Source organism: Callospermophilus lateralis, chromosome 6, assembly GCF_048772815.1.
Source record: "Callospermophilus lateralis isolate mCalLat2 chromosome 6, mCalLat2.hap1, whole genome shotgun sequence".
Classification (NCBI taxonomy): domain Eukaryota; kingdom Metazoa; phylum Chordata; class Mammalia; order Rodentia; family Sciuridae; genus Callospermophilus; species Callospermophilus lateralis.
In genome coordinates, this window is record NC_135310.1 from 127,918,056 (window position 1) to 127,941,594 (window position 23,539).

At 41.3% G+C, this 23,539-nt stretch overlaps 1 pseudogene; it reads right to left on the bottom strand.

Moving 5' to 3' along the window:
• Positions 1-16,390: 16,390 nt before the first annotated feature.
• Positions 16,391-22,923, bottom strand: LOC143402060 (saoe class I histocompatibility antigen, A alpha chain-like; annotated as a pseudogene).
• Between the last annotated feature and the right edge of the window lie 616 nt (positions 22,924-23,539).

Sequence of the window (23,539 nt, forward strand, 5' to 3'; positions counted from 1 at the left end):
TCCTATGGGATTATTGGATATGTAGTATTACCTTTCAATGAATGTTATTTCTGGGTTCATCTGCCTTACATACTTCTGTAAAGTCCTTTCTTTTCTTTATATTAAGGATGATTTGCCTTTGTAAGTAAAAATGATTATGAGTTTTTGTTGTAGTTGGCCATATGTCGCTATAAAACAGGTCTCTTAAACTGGCACTGGTATAATTGTATTATCTGAAATAAAACTAATACTGCATTAACAAGTGTGAGAGAAATTGAGACTTTTTAGGTCAAAGCAAGTTACCCAATTGCAAAAGAGAAACTGGAACAGGACACAGTATCAGTTTCTTCTAATATAATCTCAGAGTGTAATGCTATGTAAAGAAAAATCTTTTAGAATTGGAAATCTTGTTCTGATGCTGAACTGTTTGATAAAAAAAGTGCTTATTTACACATAATAGAAAAAAAGAGAAAAGTGTAAATATAAATGGAAAACAACAACAGGAATGAAAATCTGCAAAACAACAGCTGGTAGAATCAGGTTTATATATATCCATATGTGAATTAAGAAATAGAAAATTAAGTATCATAACCAGTATTATGTATAACGAAAAATATGACAACCTTCACACGGCCTGCAGAAGTAGGAAACTAACAACGAATTCACCATTTTTCAAAGACATCAAATTTAGTTATTAGAAAATAAAATCACAACAGTTGTTTTAAAACTTTGATTCATTGACATTTGCTTTGAGTTATACTGGACTAAGCAAAACTATAAATTCATAAAAGCACTGAAAATATTGGGCTGGTATTGTAGCTCAGTGGTAGAGTGCTCACCTAGCATGTGCAAGTCCCTGGGTTTAGTCCTTAGTACCACATAAAAATAAAATAAAGATATTGTGTCCATCTACAACTAAGAAATACAATTTTTAAAAAGCACATGAAAATATAGAGAGACATTCAGTCTTTGGGCAAGTATGACAGAGATTGAAATATCTGAGAGAAAAAAAATTAAAGAGGTGAGGCCTTCAGTGTCCATCTTCTTTCCTGGATGCAGTTCTCAGGACAGGGAGGAGGAGCCCTACACAGCCCAGAAGCCTCAAAGAGTTGAGGAGACAGACACATGCATTTGAACAGGCCACAATAGCAGAATATGCAAGATGAAGGCACATAGAGAAGCCTGCTGGAAATAACAGCACTGGAGGTCTTCAGAGGGCACCTCTCAAGTCCTCCATTCATCAGTACACGCATGAGAGAACACCATCCAAGGGCAGGGAAAAGAGAGTCCAAAAGCACAGAAGGAGAAATATTAGGTTGGTATACACAAGACTAGAAAAAGTTTCTGTTCTCACTGGAAACATAAAGCTGGAAAGCCTAAAATTTGCTAGACATTAGAAAGATATGCAGAAGGGTCTGTGATGCTATCAGTGAATAATGTGTGGCATCAAACACAAAGTTAGCAATGCAATGAAGACAAAAAATGCAACATACACGCAGCAGAAAAAAACAATCCAGAAAGCTTAATATTAAGACAATTATTGTAAATGAATTCCTCATGCTCAGAAGGTTACATAAGAGACCAAAAAAAATCAGGCATGGTAACAAAAGCTTATAATTCCAGCTACTCAGGAGACTGAGGGAGGAGGATTACAAGTTCAAGTGAAACTTAGTTAGAACATGTCTCAAAATAAATAAAATGATCCAGGGTTACAATTCTTGCCTACCATGCACAGGGCCCTGAGTTTGATCCCTAGTATCACAAAATAGATAAATAAATAGAAGAGATCACAAGTTTCCAAACATGAAAGTATCTGAGATGTGAAGTAGGATAAATGGTAGACCCTGCACTGGAGAATAAAAATCAGTGAGCTTGAAAACAAAGAAACATAATCTTATACACAAAGGAATACTTAAAATATATTGTTGGGTTTATAACATTCAGATATGTATTTAAAGATAAAAGCACTAAAAAGAACAGAAAATACAACTATCAAGATTTTTTTTTGTATCTTGGGCATGGGGCAGGAAAGATGGTGGAATGAGATGGACGTCATTACCCTAGGTACATGTATGATTGCACATATGGTGAAATGCTATGTTGTGTACAACCACAGAAATAAAAAGTTGTGTCACAATTTTGTACAATGAATCAAAATGCATTCTGCTGTCATATATACCTAATTAAAATTAATTAACTAAAAAATAGATTTTTCATATCTTGCAGAAATTAAGTTAGTAATAAATATGAAGTAGTTTCTTACGTAGTAAATCCTAGAGCAACCACTAATGAAAATATAGTGGAAAATTTTAAGGGAATTAACTAAGAGAATTTCAATTAAATTAGAAAATCAAGGCTGCCGCTCCCAGCACAGGCTACCACTCCATCAGATGCACGGGACTGGGGACAAGACAGCCTCCAAATAGGACTCAAAGAGGGAGACACACTGTGGTTTCCACAGGCCAGGCTGTTGCTTCCTGGAGCCTGGGAGTCAGGACTGCCCAGCTGAGCCCTGGTGGTGTCTGATTTCCCAGGATCACAGCTGGAGAGACATCTGCTTCAAGATGAATTGTACCATGTGCAGGCATGACCCATATCTAATTTAAATAATATTTAGCGGAGAATATGGTTATAAAATATTCTAAATGATGCTGGATTGAGTCAAAATTTGGGGGGTATTGGAGAGATGAATGCTCTGTATGCAACAAGAGCCTGGGGGAGGACCAAGTGCTTATACAACCCCACCCAGAAAAATTCATTTGTTGCAGTTCTAATCCCAATGTAACTGTTTGGAGATAAGGTATTTAAGGGATGATTGAGACTACATATGGTCATGAGAGTGGAGAGGAGGGAAGGAAGGAAGGGAGGGAGGGAGAGAGGGAAAGAAAAGGAAGAGAAGGAGAAAAAGGGAGGAGGGGGAGAAGAGGGGAGGGGAGGATGCAGCCCCAAACAAGTAAAATTGGTGCCTCATAAGATAAGTAAAAGAGATCCTTCTTCTTCTCCTTTTCCTTCTCCTTCTCTCTCTTTCACTAACACACAAAAAAAGAGGATAAATTTTTACTAAGAAGCACAACATTCCACTCTGGGAAGAAGAGGTTAGGACTCAAGTTGTTATTGGGCAGCTGTGATACTATCTGGGAGGAAGGAAGCCAGGCCATAATGCTCTCTGCTCCAGAACATTGTCAAATTAGATTGGTGGGAATATGGGTTTTATTTACAGCCACCTTTGAAGAAAGATGAAAGAAACTTAATTCTTTCAAAAGTCCCATTTCCAAAATCTTGAAAATTAGCCTAATTTTAAAGAAGAGGGAGGGAAGTGACAAGGGCAGGAAATGTACCTATGCAGACTTAGTGACCCTGCAGTGAGCAGGCCTGAGTGGGCATCTCTCTCCCATCTTCTGTGGAGACTGCAGGGTCAGGGACTTGGCCTTCAGCTTTGTTCTCTCTGCAGAAGAAATGTATTCTGAATTTAGTGAGCAGGTGTCCTCCAAACTTACTCTAATTCAAAATTGTAAGGTGTTTTAGTGAGCTTTCAGTCACTGTGACCAAAACAACTAATAAGAACAACATAAAAGAGGAAAAGTTTTTTTGTGTTTTTGGGACTCAGTGGTCTCAGAGCCTGGACAGCCAACTCCATTGCTCTGGGCCTGAGGTGAGCAGAACATCAGGGCAGAAGGGTGTGGAGGAGAAAAGCAGCTCAGGACATGGCCATCAGGAAGCAGGACAAAATATACACCATGAATGCAAGCACACCCAGGGGCCTACCTCCTCCCCACACCCTACTTGCCTACAATTACCATTGAGTTAATCCCTCTCAGTGGATCAATTCATTTATTAGGTTATAACTCTCATAATAACATCATTTCACCTATGAATGTGGCTGCATTGCCTCACACAGGACCTTTTGGGGGATATCTCATATCTAAACCAAAACAAAGGAAAACAGGCTTCATTCAAAGCCTGAAGGAAGATGGATGAAACATAATTGTTTCAAAAGTTCCATGTCAGAAACTCCTGGAACAAGCAAAGCTTTTAAAAGTGGAAGAAAGACATTAGGAAGAAACACAGAAATTTCACAGGCTTTACCTCCTTAGGAGTCTTTGTGGCCTAGAGAAATTTTACAGGTTTTCCCTATTTCTGAGTCCCTAAAGCCTTCTCCTCTTATCAAAAGGAGCCAGGACTTCCTGGGACCAACATCTGTGCCTCATCATTGTATACGAGCTTTGTCAGGGTGCAGATAGCTCCTCTCTTAGTCCACAGAGTGAGATTTTGTGAACTGTAGGTGGAGAGCAGTGCTGACCTCAGTTTATTCAAGGAGACTCATCTGCACCTGGACCTGATTTAGATGATGAAGCTCTGGAGTTGACACTGGTAGGTGATGAAATGAGACTTTGGGAAATCTTGAATGGAAAGCAGTTTAATGTGCATGTGAAGGAATATGAATAATTTGTGGTCAGAAGAATGACTAAGGTGGTTTTCAACTGAACACAAGTTCCTTGATACTCAGAAAGGGGAACTAGTTTCCCTCCCTATGAACATGGCTGGACTTGAAATTCACCTCTAGTGAAGAGACAAAGCAGAATCGATGGTGTGTGGCCACAGACAAAAACACACTGGGGTTTCCTGCTTGTTCTGCTCTCTCTTGGATCATTCACCCTTGGCCAAGTCATCTTCTACTACACAATCATCTAAAGGCAGTCCCCCATGGCCAGAAACTGAGGGATGTGGCCAAGAGCTACAGGAATAAGCTGTGAATGAAATATTTCCCTGCCAACCAGTCTTCCAGCCTTCTTTATTCACCCATAGGAAAGTCGCAGGATGATAAACCCTAGTAAATTTAAGCTGCTCTATTTTGGAGTGATTATTTCAAATCAGTAAGTAACAAATCCACAAGAAACAGCTATGCAATCAAGGGTGTTTTTCTTTCATTTAGAAACAAATGGAGGAGTCCAGAAGAAATTGGAGTGATGTGTGTACATAATTGATTTAAAAAAAAATGCCAAATGACTTCTTATCCACTGAAACTGTCCTTCAAAAGTGATCTCTTAAATTACTTCAGTGGTTTTAGAATCTCATTTTAATTTTATTGCTGGCTTTATTTTTGCACTGTTTTATAGGAGTTTTCCTTAGGATTAAAGTAGTCATATTAATTTTTCACACTACCTCCAGTTAGCAGTGTCTTAGTTTGCATAGAGACCCTGCACCTAATAAAAGAAAAAGTAGACCAAATCTTCATCATGTCAGATTAGGTCCTAACTTCCTTAACCAGACTCCTAAAGTGCAAGGAATAAAATCAAGTATTAATAAATAAGATGGATTCAAATCAAAAATCTTCTTCTCAGCAAAGAAAACCATCAATATTGTGAAGAGAGAGCTCACAAAGTGGGAGATTTATCTTTACCACACACATATCAGATAGAGCACTAATCTCCAAGATATACAAAGAATTCAAAAATCTTAACACGAAAAAAATAAATAAACCAGTCAATAAATGGACTAAGGAACTGAACAGACACATCTCAGAAGATACGCAATTGACCAACAAATACATGAAAAAAATGTTCAATGTCTCTAGTAAGTAGAGAAATGCAAATCAAAACCACCCAAAGATTTCATCTCACTCCAGCCAGAATGTGACCCCTTTTGAAATAAACCCTGCTTTATATGCTTGCCTCAGCATGCTTCTCTAATGTTATACTTCAACATGTGAGGAAGCAGAACTCGTCACTGGTATCCAGAGATATCACCTTCACATTTCTTCCCTCATATTTTCTGTTCCTTTTATGGGTCTGCAGTCACAGTTCTGTGAAATTCCCTGGGGTTCAGAATCTTCTGGTTCCTCTAGGCCCTCATGGCCTGCCTCCTCCCTGGCTTCTCCCAAGTTGTTTTCTTCTCACAGATGGAAAAAAGGGGAGCCATGGACAGGCTACCTGAGTGAGTAGAGTTGATCCTGATCCTCTGAGTGAGTTAGATGGGAGCCCCTGGGGGTGTTCAACCACCCAGCAATTCTTCCTTTAATAATATCTTTGGTGGGCTCTGACCAAATCTCTTCTACCCCAGATAGTGACAGTGGCTTTCATTCCAAAGCCTCTCTAATGGCTTGTAAATGTGAGTCCTTGGAGGTTCTGAAGGGGGAGGGCAGGTGTTCCAGGTTTCTGTTCTCAGGACTAAAAAGCTCAGGGGTCACTCTAGTTAAACTGGGCTAACTGGGCTGCACAAAATAACCACACAAGAGACACAAATACCTTTTTCTTTGGGGTTGCTGTGAAGGTTCCTCTGACCTTAAGGGTCTGCAGAAAGAGAGAGAGAGAGAGAGCACAAGCTCTCCCTTTTACTGAGGAGAAGCTATTCAAATAAGGCAAGAGGTCAGGTTTCAGGGGGCTGAGTCTATCTTCATGATGTCAGCTGTCAGCAGGTTGACTGACACCTGGGTAGACCACACCCCAAGGGCACAGTAAGAAAAGGGGACACACATAAGGCACTTCCATGGAAGATTCTATCCTAAACAGGGCAAGGGGTTATATTACAAAGGAACAGGTGAGCATAGCTTCACCCATGGGGCTGTAGCAAGACACACCCATTTCTGTGACTGAGCACTTCAGCACCCAGCTGGGGAGTGTAACTCAGTCACCCATAAGGTTGGCCTCCCACACAGGTGGGGTAAAGGGAACACAGTTCTGTAAAGGGGACTCTGGGTATGGACTTTTATGTGATGGGCTGTTCATAGTGTCAGCTCTTATAGAGACTGATCTGAATTCATTCAGGATTATTTTTCTTATACTGTGAGACAGCTGCCTTGTAGTATCTGAACAACACAAGATTTGGTGAAGTCTGTTCCAATCCCTACTGTGACATGAAGAGCTCCTGAATTCTTTTGCAACTCCCATATGTGTGTGTGTGTGTGTGTGTGTGTGTCTGTCTGTCTGTCTGTCTGTCAGTATGAAATGAGAAGTTGTCCCAGAGCAAGAAGACCCACTCCCCACATAGATCCCTGCCTGTTTTCAACCTTCCTGTTCCAGCATTCACATGGCTGGGTTGTCTCCATCCCTGACTCAATTTCATGGTGCACTGAGCTGCAACTTCTACTCATCTACTAAAAGTAAAATTCTTGTCACGAGATGTGGTTGATGGGTTAATTGAAATGAAGAAAGACTCCTAAAACTTGAGGGAAGAATTGAACCTGAGGACTTTCTAGAACCCATGTGCTTTCTGTGCTGAGTTCTTTGCAGGTGAGGACAGGTGATGGCTGTGAGGAGCCAAATATTGATGGGTTGTGCCCAGTTGGTTTTTAGTCCATTGTGACCTATGAGTCAGTCCTCAGGGGTCATCACCCATTCTGCTTTGTACTTGTCCCTCTGTAGAACTTTGTCCCACCACACTGTGAACACAGGGACTTTGACATTGTCCAGGCCTTGCCCAGTCTCCAGAACCTTGGCAGCAAGAACTTTGTATGGTCAGGTCAGCCTAGGATCAGTCCTGACTCTGGCTCTTTGCTGCCAACTTTCCTGGGTTGATATTTATTTTCTTTGTTTCTTTCAGGGAAGATATTTCCTGTTCTTGTTCTTTTGTGACTTCTGGTGTCATTCTCCTCTGGTGTCCCCTGCCTATGACTGACCCTGGAGTCATTTTCCCCAAAATGGTCCCCACAAAGCCCGGAGAAGCCTCTGTACACACAGGTCTCACTGATATCAAGAACTGAATTTTTATTGGCCAGCGTTGGCCCTCCTTCCAGGACTGTTTTCTAGACTGTGTTTCCCATCTTTTCCCCAATCTTTTTAAATCAACCAGATTGTGAGACTTGCATAGAGGAAGCATGCCATAATTTCTTACTTAGATAAATTTCTTCCAGGGTTCCATCTTCTCTGCTCATTTATACCTCTTCCTGCCCATAATCCTAGTAATCTTCCTGCTGGCTCCTATCCAAATCCATAATTTATGAATCAGAGTCTAATTTAGATTTTTATTTGTCTGGAAATCAGGACCCATGAGCCTAGATGTAGGAGGGGATGTAGAGGGAGGGCGAGCATCACTGGTGAGAAAAATCCCAGGTGATCCTGACCTCAGTGTGAGAGGACCTTGTGCTGCAGCTGCCATAGAGAAGCTTTTGGTGTGAGGTTCCTTCAATGAAGCTATGTCACTAGGTTAGGGAGGTGCTCTACAGTGACCATTTAACTGGCATTTTTGAGTACTGTGTATATGGCAAAAAAAAAATTTTGCATTTCCAACTTATCTTGGAACTAAAAACAGAGAAAAATTTCTATTTTTTATGGAACTTGTGTTTTACTGGGAAGAGGGAGATGATCTACCATAAGCAGAGTGAGGAAAGTTATTCTGTTCATGTTAGAAGGTGGTCAGTGTTACAGGGAGTGTGAACCAGAGTGCAGTGCAGGGGGACAGGGAGGATGACAGTTTCACTAGGGTCAGTGTGGGCCTGATGGGAAGTGACAGATTTGAAAAACATGAAGAGCTCTTTTATGAGGGCTCTAGGGAGTTGTTTTCTAGGCAGGGGAACTGTCAGTGCTAATGCACTAGGGAAAGATTGTGTCTATGCATTCTGGAAGAAGAAGGAGGCTTGTGTGATTTGAGCAGGGTTTTCAAGAGGAGGCTATCAGTATAAACAGAACATATGGACCTGGAGATGTTGGAAGGATTCTTACTGTGAGTGAGGCAGTCTGGAGCAAAGACAGACAGGGACAACTTCTCCTTTCAAGGACTCACTCTGGCTGCTCTGCTGAGAACAGTATGGAGAGGACAGGTAGAGGTGAGAAGGTGGGGAAAAGTGGAGGAAACTAAGGAGTCCTTTGGGATGGACATGTGCATCACTTCACCTGGGTTGTGGCAGTGAAAACACTGGAAGTGACTGCATTCTACACAACATTGAAGATGGACTTGACAGCATTTCCTGATAGACTACATCTGTGGTGTGAGAAAGAGCAGTCAAGGATTTTGGACTATGCTTGGAGAAATATGGAACTGCTCTTAGCAGATAAGGGGAGGACTCTGTCGGAGCACAGGTGGAGATAACTGAATATATTCAAAGCACTCAGTGCAGGAGATACTGTGCTGAGATGTGCACCATAAATGCAGGTTGGGTGGCTGACTGGCATTGGGATAGACAACGTGGAAACATTTAGGAGAAATTTCTAGACTGGATGATTATATCTGGGAGGTGCCTCCATATAAATGATAGTTAAAGCCTTGAGAACTGATGAGGTCATCAAGGAAGTGATTGGGTACAGAGGGGAAAGGAACAAGGACTGAGACCTAGAGCTCCAGTGCAAGTGACCTGATCAGACCCCATGCCCAGAGCATACGGCACAGTACTGGCACCATGTCAAGAAGCAGGTAGACCAGGGAGTTCCAGACTTTCCTGCATGGGAATCACCTGTATGTCCTCTTAACAAGTAGATGGTCTAAAATTAAGCAATAGATTGCATATTTAAGACAAAGTGGTGCTGATGCTGCTGGTCTGTGGTCACACTTCTTACTGCAGTGGTAAGGAGGCACAGGAGGATTCCCAGACTGTGAGTGGAAAACTCATTTCATGCTTGTTCAATAAGCAGTTCTTTCTCTTTTTTTTTAGAGAGAGAGAGAGAGAGAGAGAGATGAGAGAGAATTTTTCAATATTTATTTTGTAGTTTTCGGCGGACACAACATCTTTGTTTGTATGTGGTGCTGAGGATTGAACCCGGGCCGCATGCACGCACGCGAGTGCGCTACCACTTGAGCCACATCCCCAGCCCCTCAATAAGCAGTTCTTAGGCTTGTGCATCATATTGAGATTAAAGGTCTGGGGAGAGGGCTGAGTGTTCCGTGCTGAGCCCACCAACAATTGTGCTACTAGGACAGGTGGGAACTTCTGAGGTCATTGATCAGAGTGTTCAGGGTGGAGAGGGGTCTTACATTTGCATTTAAATGTGGTGGTTTTCCCTATAAAGGAAATGGAAGATAAATCTAATCAATTATTATACACAATGTAGCAGATAAGTGCCATTTTGTGTACCGGCAGATGGAAGATTAAAGAGGTGACTCAACTCAGCATAATGTATAACTCCCAATGCTGACCTCTGAAACCAATCCCCAGACATGATTTATCTGTCCCTTCTTTCAGAAAGAAAAAAGAGTGCCAGTTTTTCTAGTTTAAACATAAAGGAATTTACATGTGTTAAGGGAGCTGATATAATTTTGAATTAGGTCAGACAACCAGGCTTGAAGCTTCATAGCCAGAAACAATCCACAAACCTTCCCTCTTTTGGGAACCACTGACCCTGGTGCCAGACTCAGATGCCACTGAGACCTTATACTGGCCACTGGACTCTGCAGCAAAGACTGCTGCCATTACTGCTCATGGAATCTAGGCACAATTCTTGCCACTAATGCCACCTTTGCAAATCATTGTGCACAGTGCCAGCTGTTCTGTGTCTACCCATCATGGTCATGAGCCTGGTACATGTGTCACCTGACCAGTAGATCCCAAGCCTGGTACAATGCTCAAATGCAATAATGTTAAGAAAAGTGGATTTTTGTCTTTTTTTGCAAGGAAAAGATTTCTGCCTCCTACTGCTATTGTGTATGTGTGGAATTTCTCTAAGAAGTGAGTTCAAGTGCTAGAGCAGAGGGTTGAAGGATGGAATCACTAATTTCAGATCCTGGAACAGTGAACTGAAGGAACTTGATCCAGCATGTCACAGTCACCAGAGTTCCATTGACTAAGTTCTATATAATATCTACCAAATTATTCCTCTAATAGTTCAATTTGGAGTCCAGGTTTCTTCTTCTACTCCAATTTATGTTCTCAGAGTGACACAGTGGCATAGTAAAATTATTATTCCATGAATTTTCTTCCTGCTTTTTTATTTTGCTAGGATTTGAAAACCCAAGTCTGGAAGATAGCTAAGGATCCATGAATGGTCTGTGTTAATAACATTCATTCGTTATTTTTCCTTGACCGCCCACAAACTCTAAACACCCTGCTGGTGTAATTTCCTTTCTACCCAAACTGGTGTATTGACATCTGATGTTCAAACTGTTCTTAGCAGACTCAAGGACTTGATATATGTGCACAAGTTTGCTTGACTGTTCCCTAAGGTAAGGTAGAAGCTTTCTTGATTATGCTCACCATTTCTGCATGTACCTCTTCTGGCCTGTAACAAAGAGGGTAAAAAATTTAGTATTATAGTGAGTAAAGTTTATTCTAAGTCACCTACAGGAGGGGCTGGGCAGCTTTGGGTGGTTTAATATGTTCCTCTTGGTTACTCTTGAGGGCCTTTCTGAAATAAAGAAACAAAAACAAAAAAGAAAAAAAAATATATTTGCAGTCATATAAATGGGCAGAGGTTTTTTCCCCACAAGTGCAGGTGCTGCCCTAAAAGAGCCTCCCTAGCAGCTAACACCATGATGGAAGGACAAAATCCAGATTTACTCTCACACCTTAAACACAATACAGAAAATATATGCAAAAATAGGCAGCTATTCAGATTGTACAACACCTGCTCTGTGCCCCTACCCCAAAGACTGAAATTTCTGAGACAAAGGGAATGAAGGAGGTGAGGCCTGCCATTGTCCCTCTTCCTTTCTTTGGAGTTTCCAGGACACAGTGCAGGGAGGAGGAGCCCTACACAGCCCAGCCAGATCAGGGAGTTGAGGGTGAGAGTTGTGAATTTGGAGATTGCAGGGCAGCCAGAATATGCAAACTGAAGGCACCTAGAGAAGGTCCCTAAAAATAAAAGCAATGGAGGTCCTCAGAGAGCTCCCCTCAGTTGTCATCTCATCAGTAAATGAGCATTAGAAAACTACTCAAGGAGAGGGAAAGAATTATCCAAAATGCCTAGAGGGAACAATGGTACCTTGGGGTACACAGGGTTAATGACAGTGTCTATTTCCACTAGCAAGACTGGAAAAGCTCACAGTTTTCTAGGCACTAGATAAAATACTCAGAGGGGTCTCATGTCTGTAGTGGTGAATAATAAGACTGACCTCAACTCTTTCTGATTTACCTGAGAGATGCTAAAAGAGCAAAAAGGACCAAATAGTTCTCACATGATTTTATTTTCTAAAAAAAAAAAAAAATATGGCATGCAAAAATATTTGGCACCTAACTTGGTCAAGTCATAATGTCTGGCATCAAATAAAAAGTCACCAAGAATACAATGAAAACAAGAAAATGCAATTCAGAAGACAGAGAAAACATCAATTAGAACCAACCTAGATCTGATACTAAGGTTAAAATTAGAAGCTGATAATTTTAAATGTTTATTGTAAGTACATAATGTATGTTCAATAAGTTAAATGAAACACCAAAAATACATAAAAATCAAAGTCAAACTTCAAGGAATGAAATGTCTGAGATATAAAATATGCTGAATATAAGATAGATTAATGGTAGACCCTGTATTGTAGAAAAGATCATTGTCTTTGATGGCATATAAACAAAAACTTTCCTTAATTATACAAAGATATAATTTTTACAACATAAATGATGTGTCTGACATATTCAGGTAGAACATTTTAACAATAATCAGAGACTGAGGAGGAAGAGAAACTAGGTATGGAGGTAGCATCCTCTATTCCTATATAGTAGTTTCCAAAGTGGTTTCTAGTAAGACAAATGTATTTGGTAAGTCCTCCAAGCAAGCATTAAGAAAACTCTAGGGAAAATCTACTAAGGAACTTAACATACTATAAAATATCCACTTGGCACATAAAGAATAAACACAGTAAGTATTGAGGAACAAAAATGTGAGACACATAGAAAATAATAATAAAATGACAAATTCAACTGAATAAGTACTAACAGATTTTACCTGTTTCTATTCATGTGTTTGTGTGTGGTTAGAATTTTTAAGATCTTCCTTCTTTGAATATTTTATGAAAAAAATGGAGTATTATTAACTACAATCACCATGCTGTATGTTCACAGATTACATCTCCAGTACTTCTTCATCTTCCTTATCTTGGAGGTTGTTCTCTTTGACCAGTACCTTGCCCTACACCAGATTCCACATAGGGTGAGATCATGCAGTCTTTTTGGACCTGGTTTAATTCACTTACCATAAAGTCCCATGTTTCATCCATGTTATTACCAATGAGAAATTTTCTTTTAAATAATAAGACTGAATAAATATAATAAATATAATAAATATTTGTGAATATTTGTTCCACAGCATTAGATACCTACAAAAGACATTAACACTTGAAATGGGTGCTGCCATAACAAAACTTTAAAAGCATGGAGTGGCTTTGGAACTGGGCAATTAGTAGACTTAGAAGGACTTTGAGGGGACTCTTTAGGAGAACTAGAGTAAAAGAAACACTGTGACTTATCAATGCAAGGGACAGAGACAGTATGAAATGAAAAGAAATTTAGAAAGTCATCAAGTTCTATTAGCATAAAGCTGTGAAGAAATTATGTACCTGCAAACATAGAATGCATTTTAAACAAACAAACAAACAAACAAGCATAGCATCACCAAGAGCACAAAAATAGATCTGAGTATAGAGTCAAGAACCAGGAACTATTCTCAGAAGAAATAACACTAAGACCTAATCAAGAAACCTCCAATGTTTGCCTTTCTGTATTTGAACAATGTTGCAGACCTGGGGCTCCTTTGTGCCTCTCACTTACCCTCTATTAGAAAGTCCATGGTGATTTCCTATGCCCCAACATTGCATATCGTGTGAGTTAGAGAGTGAACTTTTATGAAGCATGTGTGAAGAGCTGCACTCATGTCACTTCATCCTAGGAGCTGCATCTGTACCTGGACCTCATTCAGATGATGAGAGTCTGGACTTCACACTAAGTATGAGATGGAATGAGATTTTTGGAGGCATTTGATAGAAGACAGTTTAGGGTACATGTGGAAGGAATATTAAAATTTTGTGGTCAAAGGATGACTTGGTAGTTTTCAAAAACTGAAAATGAAGCCCTTGATACCCAAGGGCAGGAGACAATTTCCTTTCTCATGAATGAGTCTGGGCTTAATAAACTCACCTCTAGTAGAGAAAATAAACCAGAAGTGACAGTATGCATACACACAGAGAAAGAACTGGGGTTTTCTGTTTGCTCTGTTCTCTCTTGGGCCAGTCATTCCTGGGTAAGCATCTGCCATGTTAGTGGCTAATCATCTGAGGAGATTCCTATATGGCCAGGAGGTATGAGCTATGAAGAAGGTTCTTTTGTGCCAATCAATTGTTGTGAAGGAAATTGGACCACCTCTAGGATAGGCTCAGAACCCTTCTGCCCTCATGGACAGCTTGTGTATCTCCCATTACTGCCTGTAGGATGGGTGTACACGTGAACTCTCCCCACCCTGCTGACCTTTACCCTGATTGGTTCCTGAACATTATATTAGCTGTGTGTGTTTTCTCAATAAAGGAGATCCTGCTTTGAGATCCTGCTTTGACTCGTCTTCCTGGTGCGTCTGATTGTCCTCTGGTGAGGGAGGGTTGGGTGCGGGCGGCGGTCAACCTTTGCCTTTCTTGATCCTCCTGGTCGGGGTGTGCTTTCCCCATCTCTCCCACAGGTCAGGAGGAAAGGGGGGGAGGCTAAAAACTCTGATATATGCTGAGCACCCCAGTAAAACAGCCATCTTCCCTATCCACACACACCCACTCTGACACCTGCCCTGCAACATTCACCACCTCATATGAACAAGTGTCCTCATTTATGGTGTTTAGAGTGTATCTTCTTCCTCTTTCCTATAGAACACAGGCTCTACAAGGGTGGAAGTTTGGGCTTATTTTCAGTTCCCTTATGTATCCTGGATACAAAATGTGTGTCATCTACTCAGTACTCAACAAATGAGAGCTGAATGAATGTTCAGTGTCAGCCCCTCCCTCTTCTAGAGACACCATCTTTATTAATGGAGCCTCAGACCAAATGCTGCTGTGGCATCTGCAGCACAAGGCTTCTCACACTGAGGTCAGAGTCACTGGGCTTTTCTCACACATGGTGCCCTCCCTCCCTCCACACCAGCCCTCTAGCACTCCACACCACCCACGTATGTTTTGATCTTCAGGAAAGATGATTCTTGACTAATGAGTCATAATTTTCAGCTAAAAGAAATTTCTATAAGACTCTGTTTATCAATCCAGGAATCTGAAATGGAGTAGTAGAGCTCAGGGCAATGAAACTGCTGAGTAGAGAAAATGGGACACTAGGAAGAATTTATCTAAGATAAGAAATCATGATATTTTTCCTCTCTACTATTCTTATAATCTGGTTCCTTTTAAAATACTAGAGAAATGTGGTGGAAAACACAATACAGGAAACTGCTCTGAGTTTTAATAACAAGGACAGTGATAATTCTCTATAGAAACTGAGAAACAAACAAACAAACATAAAGATGAGAGCAGGTCAGACTCATGTTTGAGCATATTCTAACCTCTTTACATAAGCCCCTGTCATCAGAGGTCCTGGTGGGATGAAGTTCAACTGAAGGGACAATGACCAAGGAGCAGGGAAGATGAACCAGCTGAGGAGTAACCACATCCATGCCCAGGATGTACTGAGTGCAGACTGGGTGCCACCTTGTCCACCCTCAGCTTTTTCAAACCCTCTCTTGTCCTCACCTGCAATATCCTCAGCACAGCAAACATGTGGATTCTCAAGGTTTCAGACTTTATTTTCTCTGAAATTTTAGGACTCCTCTTTTCATTTAACTGATCCATCAACCACATTTTATGGCACAAATTTGAAATACAAATCAATATCCGGATCCTGTTTTTCAGTAGGGCAGGAAGAAGCTACAGCTCAGGGCAACAAAGAAAAGTGAAGAATGGAGATGTTCCAGCCCCACATCTGGTATATAGGAAAGTTGATTGAAGAAGAGAACAGGATGGTGTGGGGAGGGGTCTTGGTACCCAGGGAGAGGTTCTTCTTTCCATTTCCTCACTTTAAGCTGATAGGAAAACAGATACATAGATACGATTAGATGCCAGTAGCACAAAAAGTAGTCGGTATCTCTTGAAGTCATAGTAGGGAGCAGGAAGAGAACCAAACAAATCCTATGTCGCTCAGTCACACAGAAGCCTGCTCACACTCAACATACACTAGTATGGCAGTATGTAAAAAAGTGGATGTGTAACCGATGTGATTCTGCAATCTGTATACAGGGTAAAAACAGGAGTTCATAATCCGCTTGAATCAAATGTATGAAATATAATATGTCAAGAGCTTTGTAATGTTTTGAACAACTAATAATAAAAAATAAACAAAAAATTTTAAAAAATAGAAGGACAAAAAATAAAATATAAAATATTAGGAGCAAATTTATCTCAGTCTTTCTAAGTGGATACACTATGAATGACCCATTGCATGCTCAACAGTCCAAATACAGAGAGGCCTGTAACCCAAGAGTTTCCCCATGCTTCAATTCCATTCCCTTTTCAGTTATTCCCAGGTCTCACCTTTTTAAGCATTGAGAGACACATCAGAGCCCTGAGCACTGTCATTACCTGGGAACAAAAAGTCATCCTGGTCAGAGCCCAAGGAGATGTGGCTAATGGAGGAATTATGAGATGGATCAGCTCTCTCATCACTCCCTTCTACACTACACTGAAGGTCCCAGGGATCACTGTTAATAAAACTTACGGGCAGCTGGAGCATAGGTCCTTTCTTTTCCATCTGTGGGAAGAAAACATCCTGTGAGAGAGCAAATTGGAGGCAGGTCTTAGAGGTACTGGTATTTTCTGGACCTCAGGAAAGTTTCCAGAACTGTGACTGCAGATGTAGGGAAGGATCAGGAGACAAGAAGAAAGGATATGGGTAAAGATGGAGCCAACTGCTCTCCTGGGTGTCTGTCCTCAGCAGGGAAATTCCCTGGTGGCCTCCAAATGCTGGGAATCAGGTCACATCATCACAAGTTTCAGAGGAATAAATTTGTCCTATATTTTCTACCTGCTTTACAAAGAATAAATAGGTTCCTAGCCTGGGGAAACGTGTGTGAAGATATTACTTCCCTTTAAAAAGCTAAGGCTTACTTCTCCCAAGTGCTTCAAATCACCAGTGGGAGAAAACTTCAGACCTTGCATTTTCACTATCTGTGTTTTTCTTCTTCCCAAAAACAAAAGCTACCACATCTCCAATGACAATAGTTCCAAGGACAACCAGACCAGCAACAGCTCCCATGGTGGGGATGGTAGACTGAATGGTGGCTCTGGGAGAGGAAGTGAAGTTAGATGAAAGGCCCTGATCTCCAGCTCTCAGTCCCTACCCTGCTGAGGGTCTCCAGAAAGCCTCTTGCTTTCCTGACAACAGGCTCTGTGCCCTCATCCCCTCCTTACCCCATCTCAGGGTGAGGGGCTCAGGCAGCCCCTCATGATGCACATGGCATGTGCATCTCTGCTCTTCTCCAGCAGACACCACCACAGTCACCCATTTCTGGAAGTTTCCATCCCCTGTAGACCTGGTCTCCACAAGCTCCATGTCCTGGGTCTGGTCCTCCCCATCTTGTTGCCAGTTCAGGATGACCTCCTTAGGGTAGAAGCCCAGGGCCCAGCACTTTAGAGTGACATCCCCTTCAGGGCTAGGGTGGTGAGTCACTTGTGTCTCTGGGGGATCTGAATGAAAGAACAAGGAAATTCAGACATTTGGACATTACCTCCAGTTGGCCATCATCCAGAGAATGGTCAGCACAATTAGGGTCAGGGAGGGAGCAAGCACAAAACCTAGACATAGCTTGGACTCAGTCTTCTGGCATGATGGCATTCCTTGCAAAGTTCTAGAATCAGGTTAAGACAACCCAATGGAAGAGGTTACGAGTGTCTCAGAGGAACTTAAATCTCTGGGTGGAGACTGAGTGATATAGAAATGCTGGAGTCAGACCTCCAAAGACACTAGGCTAGAATGGACCTCCAATCTATCCTTGATGCCAAGACTGCTGCCAAGGAACTGTGGTCAGTTATTTATTGTCTTTCCCACCAGCCAGGGGAGAGACTGGATCCTTTACTTATCCTGAGAGAAAGCAGCCTTCAGTTCTTCTCTAGTAGAGTACCTTGCAATCCAGGCAGACCCACTTCCCTCTGGAAAAGGAACAGGGCAGTGTTCTAGAGTGGGTGCCATGATTCTCCTTGACTTCTTTTGGGAAGCAGGTGGAGAGATCTAAAGGAGCTCAGCCAGGTGTCCTGCAGCCCCTCATACTTAAGCACTGCAGGACTCTTTCCTGCTCTCCAGATATCTGAGGAGCTTCTCCATACAAGTGTTTTCCAGGTAGACCTTGTGGAGCTCCGTGACACCAGGTGCCTTCCAGTATCGCTAGATGATCTGAGCCACCAAGTCTGCCACAGTCCAGGAGCTCAGGTCCTCATTCAGGGCGAGGTAATCCTCCCCATCATATGCCAACCAGTAGAACCTGCGGAGCAGGCACCAATCTTGCCCCACTTCACAGCCATAGGTCCTCGGGATGGTGTAAGAGCCTGTCCCCACCCCCACTGTCAGGGGCATCCTCACCCCAACCAACCCGTGTGTTCCCCTCCTGCTGAGAGCCACAGCATTTTTGCCAGAATGGAGTGGTTGAGAGGTGATGCCAGCAAGCCATTGAGATGATAATGGTTATGTTAAGCTGTCTATTCAATTGTATATTAGATCCCTGCAGTCCGCCTCAGCCTGCTACTTTGGAGTTGTCGAAGGGATTCCTGGGGAGAGTTCCCATTGGTTGGGGAAGTGCGGGAGGAGGATTTCCAGTTGGTGTGTGGTGTGTCCCAGAAGAAGGTGGCATGAGTGGTGAGGGAGTGCGAGAATGAAGGAGTTCCTCTTTTGAACCTACAAGGCTGTGTGGCGGCTTGGTTATTTTGTGCACAGCCAGACTGAAGCACCCTCCCCTGCCCCCCAAATGTAAACAAAACCCATCACAGTCCCAGTGGATGCTTTCTGGGTCAGGGGACTCCATGGCTCCCTCAGAATCGGGGAATCCCTGTGGACTTGGGATGGTGCTTTCGGGACAGGAAGAGGTTCAGACCTCACTCAGACAGGGGCCCTGGGCCACTAACCGCCCTCGCTCTCCTTGTGGTGGCTCAGCAGGTTGTTCAAGCACACTTGGAAATTCTTTGTGGAGTCCTTGGAATTCCAAGTGTTCCGATCCCAATGCTCCTGCTCCTCCTGCTCCACCCAGGGCGACCTTGGCTCCATCCTCTGGGTCTCAGAGTCGCTGTCAAAGTGCTGTAACTGCTCAGAGATGAAGCAGGGCTCGCTGCGGCCCAGTCGGGACATGGAGGTGTTGAAATACTTCAAAGAGTGGGAGCCTGTAGGCGGGGATACTGAGACCAAGTCCATCCTCCTCCCAGCACCCTGCTCCAGGATCCAGGAGGAGAGGAATTGGCTCCAGAGAAGCAAAGAGGGAGGTGGGACTAAAGAGAGAAGGATTTAGAGGCTGAGTGAAGAGCCAGGACTAGCTGCACCACACTGGGGATGGTCTGGGACAGGAGCAAGGGACAGGCTTCCCTGGGCAGGAGGAGCAAGGGGACAGTACTCCCTAGCTTAATCAGGTTCCTTCCTGACCCCACACTCACCCGCCCAGGTCTCCATCAGGGACAGGGCCCCCAATAGCAGCAGGAACAGGGTTTGGGACGCCATCACCTCCAGCCTGCACTTCTGTGGAGGTTCTAAGTCCTGGACAGTGGGTGGGGACTTCAAAACCCAAACCGCTGTAATGCTGATTGGCTTCTCTGGGAGCTTAAAGCACAATGGGAGCCAGACCTGGGGCCACTTCAGGAATGTCTGGGCCGAACAACCTGGCTCAGGTTGGGAGAGGGAGAAGAAAAATGCCAGGGAAAAGGGGAATCCTCAGTGCTCTGCATCCACACCCCAGACACAGCTCTAGACCCTGAGAGTCACACCTAGGGACCTGGGACTTTGCCCGGACCACTTCTCCTTCACAGAGTGCTCTTCATCACAAGGTACTCTGATTCCTGTTTCAGGGAGTTCTAGAAGGGTTTGGTTTCAGGATATTTGTATGCTTAAAAGGTAAACATGTTTATGTGGAGTATGTTTAACAATTAGAAATTAATTCCATTTTAAAGAAGGTACTTTATTCTTCAGAGTATTCATAAACAATTTCATGTCAATAGAATAGTTTGCAAGAGAAATAACTGTTTTCCAAAACAAAGATTTAATTAGAAGAGTGGATCTTTTTTATTTTTTACAGTTTTGAAAGTCCTTTTAATTTGTCTATTTTAGAAAACTGCTACATGTTCATATCTTCTGCATTTAATGATTTTGTTTGAGACAAAAACATGCAGCCTCACACTAATATCTGGGGGGGGGAATCTTTTAAAATAATGTTTTAGGCAATTCTGGCTCTTCATCTTTGATACCACATTATATTGATACACGTGTTAGCTTCTTAGAAGTTCTTTGCCATATAGACCCTGAAACATAATCTTTGAATAGTTTATATTTTGCTGCATGAAACACTGTGGGTGTGTCTTGTATAATGAATTCCTCTTGTGCTAATGCATGATATATTTTTTAAAAGATGTATTATTCTATAAAGTTATATACACCTTCTAGTGTACATACATTACAGTGCAACTAATCAAGAGGTCACATGTTGATAATATCACAGATTTCACCAGAAAGTGTTATAAGCATCGGGGACTCTGTCAAGTTCATAATAGTAGATTCAGATTTTCCCAGATTCTGATTTTCTTCTAAGACTGTACATTTTATCATTGAAAATATTACTGTTAGTGGACAATCTAGAAGGGACAGGCTCAGGTCATTTTTTAGAATGTTGGTCATATATTGAAGTCCAAGGAATAGTTTCTCTGTCATTCATTCTATGTAGCAGAAATGGTATCCCATAAAAATGGGGCTAGTACAACTCACCAAATGACTTTTGTTTACACAGACACCCTACTTTGTAATGTAGCAGAAGTGTTTTATTTGTACTTCCCATTCTATTGAATAAATATTTTTGTAGTGTGAACTCGAACGGAGATTTAATAAAGTTAATAATTTTTATTACTTCAAATAGGACATGTTCAAGTGAACTGGCATTTTCCCTTGTGCAGTTAAAAGATGCTCAGAAATACAATAACTACTATTGCAGTTTTGTACCCTGGCTTCCATCTTGCCAAGTTTTACTTCAGTGTAAGTGATGTTTTAATGGCATTATAAAATAGTTTTTAATCATGTGAATCATGTGCAAAAATCTGAATAGCTCCAAGGACTCCACAGTTACACTTTGAGAACTGCTGTTCTAAGTAAACTGTGGACCAACTGGTCCCAACTTCTTTGCTTGATCCACTACAACTATTCTCAATAATTGCTATAACATGTAAAATATATGATATTTTTTAAATAATGGACTTATGCTCAATTATATACAGAAAAAAAAGAAGTTTTTAGGAATTAAATACTGATCATATACATGATAAATCTATAGATGATTTTGATGACTAAAATCTGTATCAGAAAAGAAGTTATACAATATAAAAAATAATGGTAAGGAAAACAGAAGAACTCTAAGAGCATTAGCTATCAATAAAGGATTTCCCAAAACTGAATAATAGGAATTCCACAATAATTGAGAATAAGAAAAGATTTTTAAATCTCAATAAATTCTCCTAGCAATTACAACCCCCTCAATTATATTTGAATGACCTCAAAACAAACAGACACAGATGTATGCCAAGATGCATTAAATAAAATTTCATAAAGTTCATAGAAAAGAAGAGATCCTGTACATTGTAAGACAGGAAAAACAGCTTTGGTAGCTAAACAAAGTAATATCATGTGCATTCCAAGCAAAAATATTTTCAACAACACAGAATTCCACTAAGATGAAGTTGACCTAAGAGCTAGATGTTTTGGTTTCAATATGTTCTGTTCCATGTTCCTGTAGGATATGGCTAAATGAAGTAAGAAACAAAAATGATGGAGAAAATGATGGAAAGGGGAAACATGATATGCAGGTAAGAAGGGAGACAGCACCAGAGAGGGAAGCCAAGCTTCCCTGATGAAATGAAAGAGACCATGGTGTCAGTACCCCCTCTCTAGGTGTGAAGAAATCCAGTCCAGGTGTGGCAGGACTAAGGGCTCTAGGGTAGGTGTTTCACCAAGACCAAATTGGTGGAACACTGCATATGCTTGAATATACTCAAGGAGACTGTTTTAGTTTATTTGACTGTTCTAACAGAACACCACATATTAAGTAAATCATGAAGAAGAGAAATGCACTTTCTCACCATTATTAAGGTTGGGAAATTCAAGTTCAATGCACTGGCAACTAACTAGGGCCCCTCTTCTGTTTTCTCAAAGGTAGAAGGTGTAAGGGCAAGAAAGAGAGCAAGAGAGGCAGGAGGGGCCAACCCATTCCTAAGATAACAGTACTGATCTGTTTAGGAGAGCACAACCCTCATGACACACCCACCTCCCATTAGGACACATCCCCGCACACCACCACATTAAATATCAATTTTCCAACACATGAACTTTGGAGCACACATTGAAACCATAGCAGAGACCCAAGGGGAGAGTTTGTGAAACTTCCATTAATAAGTACCCTTCCCCCCCTTAACCCCCCCCAAAAAGAAACAAACAAAAACAACTAGGCAAATGAAGTAACAACATTTTTATTAACTGCAGGGAAGTTAAAAAGCAGTTTAAGAAAATAAAAGGAATCATGGCTATAAGTCTAGTCATGAATAGCGTTTGCATAGTCAGAACAATATAAAAACACTGATTTAACCAAAATGATAAAATGACTGTTGTGAGGATAAGGGCATGTGAATGGCAGTTGTCCACTAATAGTGCAACATGAAACTGAAAAACAGAGGAATCCTGTTAGCATTTTATTTAGGGGCACAAAGGTAACAATAAAAGCATCAGATAAAGAAAGTAAAGCAGGTTGCCTTTAAGAATCAGAAAATAGGGCTTTGGAAGATTATGATAATTTGTCTCTTTACCGAGCCTTGTAGAAATATTTTAAATTTCAAAACATCCATGATTCCACTATAAAAATTAAAATTCAGTGTTTAAAAAGACAATGAGAGAGAATAGACTCAGATATCACTCTGTAAGGTATATCGGAGGAATGGGCAGTGCTCAGCATTGTGGTGTATACCTATAATCCTAGTGGCTTGGGAGGCTGAGGCAGGAGGATCTCAAGTACAAAGCCAGACTCAGCAACTTATTGAGTCCCTAAAGAAGTTAGAGAGATGCTTTCTCAAAATGAAGAATAAAAAAGGTCTGTAGATGTGGCTCAGTGGCCCTTGAGTTCAATCTCTGATACAAAATTAAAAATAAAAATAAATGAGGCAATAATTAGAGGAAGATGGTGGAATCTGATGGTCATCATTATACAAAATACATGTTTGAGGACTTGAATTGGGTGTCAGCATACCTTATTTACAAACAGAGATAAGAAAAATTGTGGTATATATGTGTATTAAGAATTGTAATGCAAAAAAAGTATATGTATAATGGTATAAATTGGTGTGAACATACTGTATATACAGAGATACGAAAAATCGTGTTCTATATGTGTAATAAAAATTGTAATGCATTCCACTGTTGTCATGTATTTAAACAAACAAATAAATAATAATTAAAAATTAAAAA